Source organism: Salminus brasiliensis, chromosome 1 (genome assembly GCF_030463535.1).
Source record: "Salminus brasiliensis chromosome 1, fSalBra1.hap2, whole genome shotgun sequence".
Classification (NCBI taxonomy): Eukaryota; Metazoa; Chordata; class Actinopteri; order Characiformes; family Bryconidae; genus Salminus; species Salminus brasiliensis.
The window spans coordinates 31,119,316-31,135,627 of NC_132878.1; the positions used below are offsets into that span (position 1 = coordinate 31,119,316).

General features: G+C 42.9%; 1 protein-coding gene across 24 annotated transcripts in view; it reads right to left on the reverse strand.

Annotated features, from left to right (window-relative positions):
* Positions 1-16,312, reverse strand: part of epb41l2 (erythrocyte membrane protein band 4.1 like 2) — an 88,948-nt gene that overhangs the window by 62,636 nt on the left and 10,000 nt on the right. Inside the window, exon 1 of one of the 24 annotated variants that reach the window (XM_072677235.1) lies at positions 16,250-16,311. The exons of 20 other annotated variants lie outside the window; for them this stretch is intronic. The gene's annotated coding sequence lies outside the window, so the exon portion shown is untranslated. Of the gene's footprint in view, positions 1-2,476; positions 2,690-15,242; positions 15,315-16,249; position 16,312 lie in introns of those variants that run through there. 3 more of the 24 variants (XM_072677244.1, XM_072677253.1, XM_072677227.1) reach the window with 3 other exon arrangements.

Genomic DNA, 16,312 nt, shown 5'->3' on the forward strand with positions numbered 1-16,312 from the left:
AAGGTTAATAGCTTTGTAAAAGGATTTAATAGCATTTTATGCTACTGCATGATATCATATCATCAGACAAATTACCGTCCAAACAAAAACAGTTACCATCACCAGCCTACCCAGGACTCACGTTAAAGGAACGGTTCAATCTGCAACGCCAATGTTGATAAAGTTAGGTTTGGCTAAACTACACCTTTAATGACGAAATGCATGGAGCTTGAGCAAGGTGAGAGAAATGAGTGAGCATGCATTAACAGAAAGGATTTATGGGGACTACTGACTCCAGTGCTGAACTACAGAAGCCAAATAAGCGCTCTAAGCACGTCTTGGCATATCAGTTTCATCTGGGGTAAGAGGAAAATTGTGTAAAATTGATTTTCCACCATACCACGCCTGCAAGTCCATCTGAAAGTTTACTGAAAGCTTCACTGCGGTCGTTAAACCCGTCACTAATCTGGACAGATGTAAAGGTTCTAAATCAGGTTAGGCTAAAAACTGAAGCGCTGCTCCCAATTACCTTCAGCTCAACAACATGGCCAGATACATCAAATCCAGGGAGACACTAATGGAGTCACATGTTTTAAAACACACACAAACAGGACATGAGGCAGAAGTGGTTACAGTCTTACTGAATCAATGCTGCTTCACTGACCCGTTGGTACAAAATGTCACAAGAAGAAGCAAACAGGTTTACAGGGTCAAATCCGGACACACCACAGCAGCATTCAACACCTAACCCCCATGCTTCACCCATCACTTGAAGTTCACACAGGCATTTCTGTATGCTTCAAAAAAACACATTTTTAGCCACCGACTTTAATAAGACGTCTGCGTCTGGCAGAACGAGATGGAGTGGGGTGGGGATTCGGTCGGTCATGGAGATATTAAACTAATTGGAAGTGATGCTAATCACTACCTTCGGCTCACATTTAGAGCTGCACAATCCAGCTGTAAAAATACACTGAGGCACTTTGACTGGTTTCTTGTTTGAACAAATTTCAATCTCCAACTCCAAACACACCCTTTGTGCAACCACAACAGATTCGACCATACGATGCATGGTGAGGTGGAGTCTCCATTTATGACATCAGTGAGTCTTAGATGCCCATGACCCTATCGCTGGTTCACCGGTTGTCCTTTCCTGGACCACTTTTTGGAAGGTACTGAGAGAGAGAGAGAGAGAGAGAGAGAGAGAGAGAGAGAGAGAGAGAGAGAGAGAGAGAGAAGAGAGAGAGGGTGGGGGCGGGCGGGGCTGTGAGCAAAGCGAGGCAGACAATCTGAGCAGAGCACAGTCATAATCCGAGAACTTACCAATCAAATATCGACATAAATGATATAGCCTCACTCCATATCCCGCTCTGTTTATATACAGATATTTTAAATATCGATATATTGCCCAGCCATACTACAAATGTTAGTCCCAAATAGCACGTTTTTCCATTTGATTTCACATGCATTCTAACCAAGATAATAGACATAAACTGTTAACACTCAGAGTTCACTCCTGTAGGGGGCGCTAATAAAACAATCAAAAATTCATTATTCTATAAATACTGCATTGAGTCAATAAATAGTAAGATTCTGAACAACCTTTCTACCCAACTGTTAGTTTTCGTGTAGCCCAGCTAGCAGATTATTGACATTAACAGTAACAACCTAGCCAATGAGTCAAATACCAATGCTAACTTAAAGCACTTGAGGAAGACTTTGGAGTCACGACTGACAAGAATCTACCACTTATTTACTGAGATGTTCATCAGGGACTGATTAGCCAACATTATCTTGCTATGAAGTTACTGGAGAGTCACCGGCAGTTCATAGTGGAACATTCATTTAGTATTAGCTAACTGCTAAATGATTTGACAGCCACCACCAGACATCCTTCTCAGAGGTTGTTCTTATTTATCTCATCACAGAGGCTTTACTGATCACCGTTAGGATCATTTTACAGTGCACACAGGGACCACCCAAACAGCGAGAACAAAGACAGCAGTAAGAGCACGGTGAGATGATGGAAAATCCGGGGCTGCTCTCAGTTATGAGTGCATAAAGCGGTCAAGACCAAAGGAGTTAATTGCTCTGGCTCAGACTGGGCCTCAAACTCCACTCAGAGCAAAGCAGAACTAGCCTTCAGTCCGGCCAGCACAAAGCCTGGGTCCAGCGGGGTCAGACCACAAACCGATCCCAATTCTGTAGGATGATGGGAACTGCTTGTTTCTGAGCACTGCGGGCAGCAGGCCACAACCAGTCTGGGTCTGGGGACATGGGGACCCAGTCAAGTGCCAAGACTATCAAAAACTACTGCTATTTTTTACTCCTTACTAAAATCACTTTCTCAGACGAGAGAAAAACATCAAATGAACAAAAACAACCAACCAACCAACCAGAGGAACACAGTAGTGAGCAAGAGCAGCTTTACATGCAGAAAAATGAACAGCGAATATCTGGTTACAATGGATAACCAGATGGATATAATGATACGCACCAAGCGAATAGTCAGTTCTTGTGTAAGAATCCAAGCGACTTAGACACGTGTCAGTTAGTGATGGCTCGGCGGCTAGATCATCTCCAAAAAGGCAGCCCATGTGGGGTATTCACGAAATGCAGCGACCGGTACCTAGTAAAAGTGCTCCACGGTAGTACAACCTGTGAAATACGGAATTGCCAGGCAGCAGAGAGGCTTGGAGGAAAGCACTGGGTCCCCAGCTCCGCCACACCAGCTCCGCCACACCAGCTAACAGACCCCTGTGCCAAAATCGCTTTAGAGTGATGAGGGGAGAGAGGGGGAGAGAGAGAGAGAGAGAGAGAGAGAGAGAGAGAGAGAGAGAGCGCATCATCTACACACATCTACAGCCCCCCCTGGCCATAGTGGTAGCGCATTAGACTTGAGTCATTCGGAGAGCACACACACACACACACACACACACACACACACACACACACACACAAAGCCTGTAAAGCCTGGACCAAACCTTCTACATTAATAAAGATCTGACTGATGGCTGATTGAGTACACACCAAATTAAACAGCAACATCAGTATCTGTGTGAAGTCCACAATCATTTCCCATCTTTTATGCTTGGTTTCAAATGCCTCACGTGCCACCTCATCCGGTTGCCGGGGTGCCTGGTTACCATGGTGATGGTGTTCCTAGTTCCCCGTTATGCCTGAAGTTTGAACAGCATCACCCCACCAGTAACAAAAGGAAAGGGTCAGAACTCACACACACACACACACACACACACACACACACACACACACACACACACACACACACACACACACTGTACAGGTTGTTTAAGCTGTTGATAATGCTCAGTGAAGCTGAACTAATGGACCTCATTAAAAGGATGGAGGCGAAGCGTGAAAGCCTGTGAATGTACTGGCACGCTTCAGACATGCATTATTCATGCCGCATTGTTTAAAAAAAAAAAAAAAAAAAAAAAAAAAAACTAACATGTTTGGCCTACATTTACGGCGGCTCTAGAGCGCTGGGAAAAAAATCTTTACTACATCAAGTTCACATCGGACTAATGGCCCAGAAAAGGTTCTCAAACTTGACCAAAGTAAGGCCACACTCACGCTTAACAGTAGAATACACTGTGCCAGGTTTTATTTATGTGGTGAATCTATAGAAAAACATTTATATAGATTCAGATTTACTCCTAATTTATTTCATGTGGTTCATTTTGGCAGTTTCTCCGTTTTTGCTACTTATAGGCAGTGTGTTTAGGGAAATGAACATTTGCGTTGTGTGTTTATAAACCATGGACAACATTTCCTCTAAATTCCAAATAAAAATATTTGCTATTTAGAGCATTTATGGAACTTTTCAAAATCCAATTGCTCAATAATGCGAAAATTATTATAATAATTATAATGCAAAGAAGTTACTGTTCAGATTTAAACATGGTACTAATATTTGAACTTTGAGAGCAGTCAAAAAAATCACTGTGGTGGAATAACATTGACTGGCAATCACAGCTCTTATGCCTTGGCATGCTCTCCACTAGTCTTTCACATTGCTGTTGGGTGACTTTATGCCATTATTCATATTCTGCAAGTGGTCTCTTAATTTTTTCCACAAAAGAAAAAAATATATAAATGAATAAATATAAATAACATATATAAAATAGAATAATATAAAACTGTCACTTTAAAGTGCCTTGCCTGAAATGTTTGTGGGGATAGAAGCAGTGGTATCAGCTTATTCATATCTTTATTTGCAACATCTTCAGAATTACAGTGTGTGTGTGTGTGCGTGTGCGTGTGCGTGTTGGGGGGGGGGGGTGTTGGTGCGTGTGCGAGAGAGAGAGAAGGATCAAACAGGAGCAAAGGCCTCCAGAGCGGGGCCAAATCACTTGACCCCTGACAATAAATCCAACAAATCTAGCTGTGTTCTTTCTTTATTCTCTCCATTTCAAACGCCCTAATCTCTTCTTTTCTCCATCAGGCTCACCCCATGCTCTACCAACAGCCTTTTCTTTTCTGATTTCCCCTCCTTAACTCACTCTCTCCCTCCCTCTGCATTCAAGGTGTTAAAGGGCTATCCACATCTTGTATTCAGTCTCTCTTCAAAAGAGCAACTTCACAGGAGCAAGGGGGAAAAAACAACATCATTCAATTTAACTGAATGTAAAGAAGAACAGCTAGATTTATATTGTGGCAAAAAGGGAAAAACAGTAAAAATAGCCATTTGATATTTTCACTTTACACCTTAATCTCCAGCTTCCTTTTTTATTTATTACGTTCATCATTTATTTCAAGGACCATAAATATTGCCACATCACATCGCCCAGTCAAACACCACCTCATCCACAGTCTACAAACACAACAGCGGTCGCAGTGTGGCAAATGCTGCGTCTTATGCCTTATGGGACTCTATAAATTCACACACAGACACACACACACACACACACACAGACCTCATCCTACTGGTCACCATGGATACAGTCTCTGCGTCATAGCAACAAACCCTTAACATTCTACGTCAGCAGCGTTTGTGAGCTCAGCCTGAAGTGCTGCTGTTCAGCAGACTCCGAGTCTATCGCATCTTGTGGGGTTCATTGCTCACACACTTGCTTTAAAAAAAAACAAAACAGATAGTGTCCCGAAAGAACCCCCCCTCCCTCCATCAACCTCAAATGATCGGAGACTTCATGATTCATGAGTCATCATGAGGTCAGAGGTTCACACCCGTGGTGTCCAGCTGTTGATTATCCGCGTTATTGGAGATTTAACCAGGGGTTTGACTGACTGATGTTCTGAGAAATGACATCATATCCTCAGCATATCCCCCCACCCAACACATCCTTCATTCTCATCTGGACCCCCGCCCCACGAGAGAAACACAGCTGGACTGATGGAAGGGTCTGGAACAGACCCAGAACCGCCGGTCATTACACTGACTTCAACCCAACATGCGTATGCAGACGCTGGGGCTCATCTGAGATGGACACCAGCTCCAGCTCACCTCATACCCTGAATGTAGTCCAACAGCCTAGACATGCCTAGGGTCTCACCTTTGCTCCTTTGGTTTGGGGTTATAGGCGTCGGTTCTGTTGTCAAGAGTCCAAAGAACAAAGACTCCAAACCCAGGAAAAGTTTCAATCCCAGGAAGTTATCGGAGGTTATACTGTAACCACTACTGTTCAGGCTTTGCCTGTCATTCAGGGCGCCCTCGTTTAAATTGACAGGACACCTTCAGCATTTAGAGCTCCTTTATTTCTGAACCCTGCACCAAATCCACTCCTGCAGCAGTTTTCCCTCTGAAAAATGAAAATTCACTGGAAAACAAAAGCAGAACACGGCCACACCGTGTTCAACACCGCTCAAAAGCAGGATGGACTTTGATGCTTCTCTTAGGAATATTACTACTACAGTACTAAATCCACTCCAAACACTGAACTAAACACTGCGGTAAAACGTTCAATGAGGTGATCTAGACCTCACTGTGATTCCTGCTAATGTATCAGCTTCTGTTTACATAAAAGCCTCCTGGGAATTTCCCAGGAACTGTCCTGGCTGCCCTGCAGGTAATGTCTTCGAGCAGTGTGGCCATAATAGCCTACATTCAGACACTCATTTTAAGCAAAGTGCTTTCAAAACTGAAAAATGGGTCAATTTTAAGCTGATTTAATTCATAATAAATAATAATAATAATAAAAAAAAAACATTAGATTGGCCTCTGCCGATATTCTCTCACTGTCCGGAAAATCCAACATAATACATAATACTGTATTTATATCATACTTACACACTGTATATTAAAGCTCACAGATAATTTCTTTCAGGATACATGAGGATATATTCTGTCAGAGGTTGTAAATGCTGTATTTTCCTGAGGTATTACAAGTGTTAGGGATTTTATTATTTTTCCCCCCTCTGTATAAAGTTACCAATCCCAATATTCAAGCTCTTCTTACGGGAACGACAAAAAAAAAATAAAAAAACAGCCACTACGCAAGTACTGTAATGTGCCTGGCTGTTACAAAAATATTTTGGGAGCGTGAAAAATAAAGCCCTTGGCAGAGTGTAATCCGCGTTATCCCGCCCAGCCATCTGCACCAACAGATCCGCGTTTAGAGCGAGGCATCGCAGCCCATTCACCATTTGGCTTAGAAACATAAGATTAGAGGATTACGAGGCCTACAGACACACAGGCCAGACACGTGACACCACACCCCAACACTAACATACACACACAGCTATTTATTACACCCTGCAAATGATAAACACAAGATAAACACAACTCTCAGCACTTAAAACAATTCTATGTGATTCAGATTCTTTAGGAAATAATTCACTGATTCGCAATGATTCAGCATGATTCAAGAATCAGTTTTAAAACTGCACTGAATTGAATCGCTTCTAACCTTCCCATAATCAATGCAGACAATTGTCAAAGGTGCTTATAGAACATACAGCTAGAAAAAAAGAAAAATAAAATAGTGGCCAAACAAAGAGTCATCCTGAGATGAACCGCTAAGCATGGAGGTTCCACATAACGTAAATGCCACTAATGCTTCTGCATTAAAAAGATGAAGGGACGTTCGAGATAGAGGGTAAAAAGAGTGTGAGAGTGAGGGATAAGAGTGAAAGAGTGATGAGCGGAGAGATGAGGAGAAGGCAGCGTTGTGTGTAAGCTCATTAACGTCTGTATGACGGGTGGATAAAGACGCTCCAATAGAGAAGCTCAACACGACATGACAGACAAGCACAATAGCGTTATACGGAGGGTCAGGGGGTCACCGAGAAACGTCCACATCCACCCCTGAAATGAAAGGAACAGTTCAGCCGAAAAATGGAAATGACTGATCACTGACCTCAGATTCAGTCAATCAGACAACACATCTGATGCGTTCTTCTTTAGTTTAGATCTGGAGACGCTAGGCTAACACTGCTAGCAAATGGTGGACCAATTTCATTAGGTTGAAGATGTTTTTGAGAGTTTATTTACAGAGATGAGGTGGTGACCGTCTGAGTGCAGCATGTTAGCAGCATTAGCCTGACACCCAAAAAAGGGTCTTCAACCTTCAACCCAACGAATTTGGTGAGGATCCAAGTCCAGTGTTAGCCTAGCGTCTCCAGACCTAAACTAAAGAAGAACGCATCAGATGTGTTGTCTGATTGACTGAATCTGAGGTCAGTGATCAGTCATTTTCATTTGGCTTGAAGATGGTTTTGGGAGTGTATTTACAGAGATGAGGTGGTGACAGTAAGTGCAGCATGTTAGCAGCATTAGCCTAGCACCTCCGGTTATGGATCAATTCTGTTTATAAGCTCCAAATACTGCTTGCGTTACGAGAAATCTGACCATGGTCCGATCCCCAACGATACCTGTTTATGTGTGAAAGAAACAGCAAGAAAGAGAGTGTAACAGAGCGAACCTGTCTGAGCTTTAATCACTACACAGGAGAATACACACCCTAACAACCACCCTCAGGGGTTCAACACCATTCAGTAAACACACACACCTCTCACTGCCACCATATTTATTTTCCCACACACTCTTCAGCACTGCAATCTTAGTGGCCTGTGACCTTTAACCCCCGACCACGGTGACCATGGGGACGAGAGACAGGAAACGCCATGTGTCCACAAGACCGCAATTCCCATCAAACCATGTGGTTTCCTCTCCTGGTTTCCTCTTATACCCCTGTAGTCAACAGGGAGCGCTCATGTCTTAATGCCTGATGTCAAATTCCTCAAGAAGCAGCATAACGTCCAAAACAGACCTAGATACAATGTTCAAACAGCAGGTCTCCTTAACCTGTACCAGAAATCTTAAAATACGGTTCAAACTAAAATTCAAGCATGCTCAAGTTAACATCATCGGCCAGCATGGGGAGAGCGGTCACCGCTTGACCATTTAGGATCTGTAGCGTCATTTAACAGTTATTTGCAGTATCTTGTGAATAGCTGCAGCAACGACAAAATTCAGATCATATGATCTGACTAGCACTTACAATTGGCTAAATTACCGGTCGACCGCTGACAGCATTTTTGTGCTGGAAATCGGTTGATACCGATACATAGCCTAGCGAGTCTTGCTTCTAGAATTTTAACCATTTTCCAAAAATTGCATTTCACCCGTTCACACCAAGAAATATACTAAATACACATGCTGTATTTAGCCTTTGATCACAAAAACAGCTTTTTGATTTAAAGCTGGAACATTGCTTCGGTCCAAAGGGACATAAGAGCCAGCGATTATTCAACCGTTTGGACGAAGCGGCTGTGAATGTGACCATGTGACCACATGATGCACACAATCTGCTACTAAACTCGCTTGTCCTGTGGTAATTTTACTGCTGTTTGGACGTGAGAGCTTTACCACTGAGGAGATTGCCTATAAAAACAGAAAAACTAAAGCCTGTGCCTTGATGGGAAACCTCCAGGACGGGCAAAACACGAGCATTAATCCAGAATGCTAAACAGTTGGGAACTCCATTGGCAGTGGGGCCGGAGATGGCCCTATGACAAGAACGGCAGTGAGAACAAGAGCAATTAGTATTCTCCAGTCTTATCCCCCTCGTTTCAGATGCTCAGAGAGAGAACCCCTCGGCCGCCCATAGCAAACTCCCGCGGAGATTTCTGGCATGGTTTTAGGCCGGGGTGGAAACCAGCCTGTCCCTTTCTCACACACAGTTTCCTGACACTGAGGGAAGATGGAATGCAAACCATGCGATATTCTCCGTCCATTCCATCCATCCGGCTGGCCCTCATGTTTTTCCAGCTTATGCATCCCACAGGTCAGCGGCCACTTCATTTGAAACCACAGCATTCTGCTTCCACTCACTGGCCACCGTATTAGAACCATCCATTTTGTGCTTCCACTCTTCTCTTTGGCCACTTTATTAGAAACACCACAGCAGAGATTACCGCTCTAGTTCAAACGATTTGCAAGGCAAACTAAGCCAGCGCTCCAGAGGAGGGCGATGCCAGCGGGTTACACCACCGGCCAAATATATTACCTGCCTTTCTAAAGTCACACAGCTGATCCAAATGACTTCTTTTCTTCCAGCCTGTAGGGAAAGCTTTAGCTGCTTAATTGGACTCCAACAGATAAGCTGTTTTTAACTATGTTTGGGATAACGCCAGAACTCCAGGCTATTTGTTCTTTTTTCCCCCCTCCCCCCCCCCCCCCCCCTCCGCTTAAGTTTCTCCTTCTTTTCTACAAAATACTTTCAAAAGAAACACGCGCCCTCTGACACGGCCGGGTGTTTTTCTAGCCCTCAGCTCTCTTCCCTTAAACTCTACAGTGTGGTACAATGTGGTTGGTGTGGCGCAACAGATAACACCACCACCTGCCATTGAGTTACTACAACACCATGTGGGAGACCAGGGTTCGATTCCTGGTCTGGGTGACTATACTGCGCTACACCAATAAGAGTCCTTGGGTAAGACTCCTAACACTACATTGGCCCACCTCTGTAATACGAGTCACCTTGTAAGTCGCTCTGGATAAGAGCGTCTGCTAAATGCCATAAATGTAACTGTACAGCGGCCAGAACACTGAATTACCAATAAATGTCAATCAGAGGATTCTGCTCTGGCATGCGGTCTCGTCTGAAGCAGTGATGCCTCCTACAACTGACTGCATCCTCAATGGTGTCCGTGCGGTGATGCCACAGACCCCAAGTTTTTTTGCCGTTACACCATCCAGCCCACCACTCTATACCCTTTTAGACTGTACTTTTGTGTTTTGCTAATGTAGCTCAGGTACATTTCCCAATAAGCATAGGCAAAAGCACATAAAATTCAGGCTACTGTTTCCAGCCATGTTTATGGCTAAAGGTGGAACCACATATGCAAGTCTATTACGAGGTCGTCCTTTACTTTTTGGCTACATTAGTCTCACAATTCAGTGCGCTGTACATTTTAAAAAAATCAGACCGAGTCTGAGGGATGAACCCGGTTGTCCATCAGCTGTGTGTGTGTGTGACCCTGATCCTCTGTGTAAGAATGGAGAGATCCTGTCGTTCCCACAGCCCTTCCGAATGGTTAAGCAATGGCCTTCCCAGCAAGCAGCACCATTAACAGAACACCAAACACACACACACATACACACGGACAAGCTGTCAGTTTCAGCATTATTATTATCATTATTATAAACTCTAATGGTTTAATCCTCAGAGGAGGTGACAGTGAACATTAACATCTGCAGGTTTTTCAGGATTTTTTCCTCACTATTTTGGGTAAATTTAAAATTGGCATATCACACAGACACGGACAGGATGCCAGTTTGTTGGATTATGTAAATCACTGACAAACTAATTGAAAGTGACAGTAAAACAAAAAAATGGCTCTATAAATGGTGCTGTTGTCTTATTGCCGTACATCAGTGGTGCTTTATCCCAGACCTGCCTTAAAAAAACAAACCACACCTCTATCAAGCTGATAACAGGTAGGGATGGATTAACACCAGAATTGTGGGTCAAATCTAGTTCAGGGACACCTTAGCATTCGGTTCTTCTGGAGTTTAGTAAATACTGCTTCATATATCTACACATCAGTCTATTTTACTGTTATCTGACTCACAAAGCTTTCCACAAGCTCAGCCGATGCATCGGGGCTTTGTATCCCGCCGCTTGGTCGCCCAGTAGCGTTGCATCAGCGCCAGTTTGAAAAGAGGTGGTGGCTGGTTGTGCAGGTGTTGACGAACGCATTCCTTCTCCCTCACCCTCCCAGTGTCGGGAGCATTACTCGTGATAGGAGGAGGGTCATTGTCAGGGGAAAGACAATAGGGGGACAGTTAAATAAATAAATCAATCAAATCAATCAGAACTTTTCCCAAAGTTCATCTTAGCACATCTCAGTCATCTAAGTTTCTATTGCGCAATTAAACTCAGAATCAGAAAGTTCTCCAACGTTGTGCCTGAAGCTTTAATTGTGATATTTCAAAATAAATAACATTTTTGCTGTAAAAAAAAAAAGCTCACAAATCTTGCTAGAAAAAATATTTTGCAACAAAATTGCAACAATTTTGTCAATAGTACTGACATTAAGGTAACCCAAGGTTCATTTGGGAAATGTAGCTATTAAAGCTGAACAGCAGATTGAAGTAAGTGACATATCATTAAGAATGGAAAAAGAGTAGGACAACATAAGCCATGTCATTGTGGAGCTTACATTTTGCCTGTACTTTATCCCATTACTATAGACAACAGTATCCTACATAGCTTAGTACATATTGCAGCTCCCTCTACTGTAACACTGGCCATTTTTTATGTGAATGGTTTCCCTTCATGATTGCAATTACGCAGGTTAGATTGTGCTGACAAATAAGGAAGCTGCCTTCCAGATCATCCCAATCTCCCCCCGCAATCACTCCTCGGTCCAAAAGGTAACATATGGAAACTAACTAACTTTTTGTGAGGGCACAAGGGCCTGCAGCTGCATAGTCCCGCCCATTCACCATGCTCCACCACGGATGAGGTACAATACAGATCAGCCACCTAGAAGAGGGCTCACTGACACTCGTAACAGAATATAACAGCAACAGAAACAGCGTGTTTAATTCTAAGGGATAAAGAGCGGTTGGGGAAAACGGTCGTGTTAAAATGAATTACGACTGTTTTTGGTTCGTAAAACCCACACAAACAATCTAAGTGGGGCTCAGGGGAAAACTAAAGACGAGAGAAACGTAGGCTATGGGTTCTTTAATGTTTATGCTGTGAAGCCCAGCCTCGGTAAAACTCTGTTTAAGCCTCGAGGCCGAACAACTGCAGTCAGGACGGCTCCCTGAGGTCAAACCTGGCCACCAGCCTGACGACACCCAAACAAACGGCTCATGTGGGCGTCCAATTAAACATCCACGCAGCATTCTTTACCGCTGATCTATGAGCATGACCTAATCAAACATGTGGGACTGATGTTATTTCACTGCGAATGTGTGCGCGCGCGCGTCTCTGTCCACAAGTCGTAAGAGCGGGCAACATGATGATACAGTATAATTAACATGAACATTATCATAATCTTAACTGTAAACTATACACTATACTGGATGAGTGTGATGGGCATTTGTATTTATTATTACTTAAAGCTTAAAGGTTAAGTATAATTAAAAACAAATCATCAATATTTCTCTAATTGCAATTTTCTAGTACTCTGATTATTTGAATGCAATTTAGAATCCATTAAAATTTTACAAACTAAGTTTAACCAAGTAAGAGTTGTTAAAAATTGAGGTAATAATAATAAAAATTACTTGTTAAAAATGTATCAAATTAAAAAATAAAAATAAAAGTTTTTTTTTTAAAATGCTGATATACTTTACTTTTACTCACCAATGGCAAGAAAACAATATCACAATAGTGTGACGATTACTGGGTATTGTGGTAACACCTTTACGTATCGCAATGTTTGCCACATCGACTGCCCTCAGCAAATCAAATAGATCATATGGACAACAGAATCCCTCACACACACACACCCACTCCCGCTGCGACCCTCACAAAACCCCCTAATCCCCGTGGCGTGTCTGTGTCTGCTAATGGGGAGCGGCTTTTCACATCCAAAAAAGCACAGGGAGAGGAGGAGAGAGGGGGAGAGAAGGGGTAGAGAAGGGGTAGAGAGGGAGAGAGAGGGAGAGAGAGGGAGAGAGAGAGAGAGAGAGAAACAGGTTTATCATCAAATACACTCTGCTTTTCTTTCAAAGCAGCTGTTGAAATGAGAGGCAGGATAAACAGGTGGCATTCTGTGGAAAAACAGGGTTCTACACTGTTCCTCATGTTCAGACACTGAGCTGACCATGCTGTTAGACTCAGTGGTGTCTCGGAGCGTAAACACAAACCTAAATCAAAAGCCCTGCGGCACCTGAAGCTGGATAAACAGCACAGTACACAGGGAACAGGATGCAAACATGTTTCACAACCTCAAACAGCACAAAGAAGCATTCCAGCTAATACACGCTCTTCCACGGAGTTCACTAGGCCTGCACGACATGATTCAGCTTTCAATGAAAATGACACCACATTCTCACAATTTCTGCGTTTGAGATGGAAACAGACTCAGTTCTAGGGCTACTTGCCCAGACGGAATCGTTCAGGATTGTGATCAGAGATGGTGTGTGATTGAGTTTGACGTCTCTAGAAGCTCCCTCACATCAAATGCGTGACCTGTACACTGCCCAGGATGATGTTTTACCATGGTTTTGAGAAGACTCCAAAAGTTCAATGCCCAGTTATGGTGGACGGATACATGAAGAACATGGTTTTGGATAGTAAATATGATGGCTTTATTTGTGTTGCAGTGATGGCGACCCCTGGTTTCTATCACCACCAAAGAAATCAGAGTCTCTACGATTATGAAAGAATTAGAGAGGTCATATCAGTATGGATTGATAAGGGGATGGATAGGCATTGGTATGGACCAGTATTGAATTGGATGGCTGAAAACTGGGAATGGAACAGTCCGGGGTATGGAACAGGTAATCAATTATGGTTGAGTACGGATGTGGATGGTATAGATGAGCATGGGTATGGTGTGGGTGGGTGTGGTCGAGTACGACTGTGGATGGACTGGTATGGATAAGTGTGTACAGTCTAGGGGTCTAGGCAGGAAGGATGAGGATGGACGGTATGTGTGTGGATATAGGGCACACTTAGGCTTCTGATGTTGATTAATGGGCATTGCCCTGGCAAACAAACAAACAAACAAACAAACAGGTGTAATCTATCATCTACAGCCCCTCACTGTAGCTCCAGATCACCCTCACCACCTTCTCAGGTCAAAACAGCGTCACATCAGCAGGTAATCCAGTACAATAAAGACACTGGTGTGCTGATAATGCTGCTGAATGCTGGTTAGTTTGGCCTAAATCTGCACCCTGACATGATTCACAGTGTCATCTTCTGGAGGGAAACGCTGTCAGAGCTCAGCCTTCTAACCCAGTTAGTGAGAGTTAGCAAGCACTGGGTGAGACGGCAAGATATCAAAAAAGAGCCTTAAAAAGGATCATGTTGTATTATCCTAGTTCTGGCACCCTAGAACCTTACAACGGACGGTTCTTTAAAAAAAAAAAGTAGGTTCAATTGTAAATGTGAAAGTGGCTGAAACACTCCTTACAGTGGGTAAGTGGGTAAGGGTGAAGGTAAACTGCTTTGGGCTGAACAGCCTGAAAAAGTCTTTTACTTTAAATTTCGGCACAAAATGTCAAAAATGACTAATTCAAAATAGGCTGGCGAAAACAGAACACAGAGCAGCAAATCAGAACAGAGGTGATTTGCATATGTCAAACTTTAAAAAACAGCAATAAAGAGAAGCTGATGTACACATGAATTACTAAACACAGAGGTCATAAGTGAAGCTAGGGCTGGGCAATACGACGATACCTTATTGTATCGTGATTAATTCTGTTATCATATATAATAAATCAAGATATATCGAGGACATTGTTAGTGCTTAATAAACACTGATCAGCTGAATATTTCATTACAAACAAAGTGTAATTAGACTGGTTTAATTAGATGAAGTGAATAAAGATCACTGCACTCAGTATAAGGTCAGAGTATCTGAATAGTAGATTTTAAGAATCTGTCACTACTGATGCATTTAGTCTGTATTTAGCTACATGTATTATAATAAATATATCGTGCATCGCGAAAAACATCTTTAAACGTTGTGACGTAGGTTAGTATTTTACCATATCGCCCATCCCTAAGCGGAGCTCAGAGAAAAACATCAAAATACAAACATAACATATAGACTCGTTAATGTATTAATTCCTTTATGAACGCATTACTTACCATAAATAAATAAAAAAAATAATTACTTAGAAAATATGATGACGTTGGCTTTTACCAATACCACCCAGCATTAGGTGCACTAGCAGCGTAGTTAGCTAGCTAGCTAGCCAACGGTTAGCCAATGAATGAACACACGCAGCTAGCTAGCACACTTCTGCTGACTCAACGAAGTATGGCCAGTATCAGTCGGTCCGTCCTGGTGGTTCTTTCAGCAGACTGTAGTGGTTCTCTGCCTTTAAATGATCTAGTACCCTCTTGCAGGAACAACATATGGGTCAAATAAGCTAGCTAAGCTACATGCCGATATTTTCTCCACAGGCGTTACCTGGGCAACGGCTAACCTGGACTCCTCACGGCTGCCTGCAGCGACGCGCGTTTCGTGCAGGGTTTCTAATGAGAGCTAATTAGCTAGCTTTATGTGACTGTAGCTGATCCTAGGACTGCTTTTCCCAATAAATAAAATCTAATCTACTACACGCTCTTACACACCTCACTGAACCTGACAAACCTCCACAGAGGATAAAATGGGCGTGTAGTGCATTAAATATGGACTTTACCGAAGGAAAAAAAAAAAAAAAACACTAGCACCAATCTATACCTATATAATTACAGCTGTGCAACACTGACCTAATATGATTAATGTGTATGAATATAAACTGGGGGGGGGGGGGGGGGGGGTTTAAGGCTTACTGAGCCATATCGTGCAATTTATCCACGATGATTCCAGATTAGGCATTGAATACATAGCTAGCACAAGCTGGCGCCATATGAGAAAGACTACAGCTAGGTAGCTACAGCTGAGGTTACACTGGAAGCACTAATATTTATAGCTTCTTAAGTCTAATATTATTGCATTAAATCCCACTTAATTGCAGGGCTTAAACTCATTAGATACGATGCTAAGCGCGATGTAAACATTAGTTTCACCTTCCTTTCTCACTCTAACGTGCTTGATCACAGGGCTGAAAGACCTGTTAACACATCTGTTCACATTAAAACTTTGCTACCTGCCAAACACACATAGCTACGAATCCCACCACAGCAGCAGCAGCAGCAGCAGCAGATCCGCT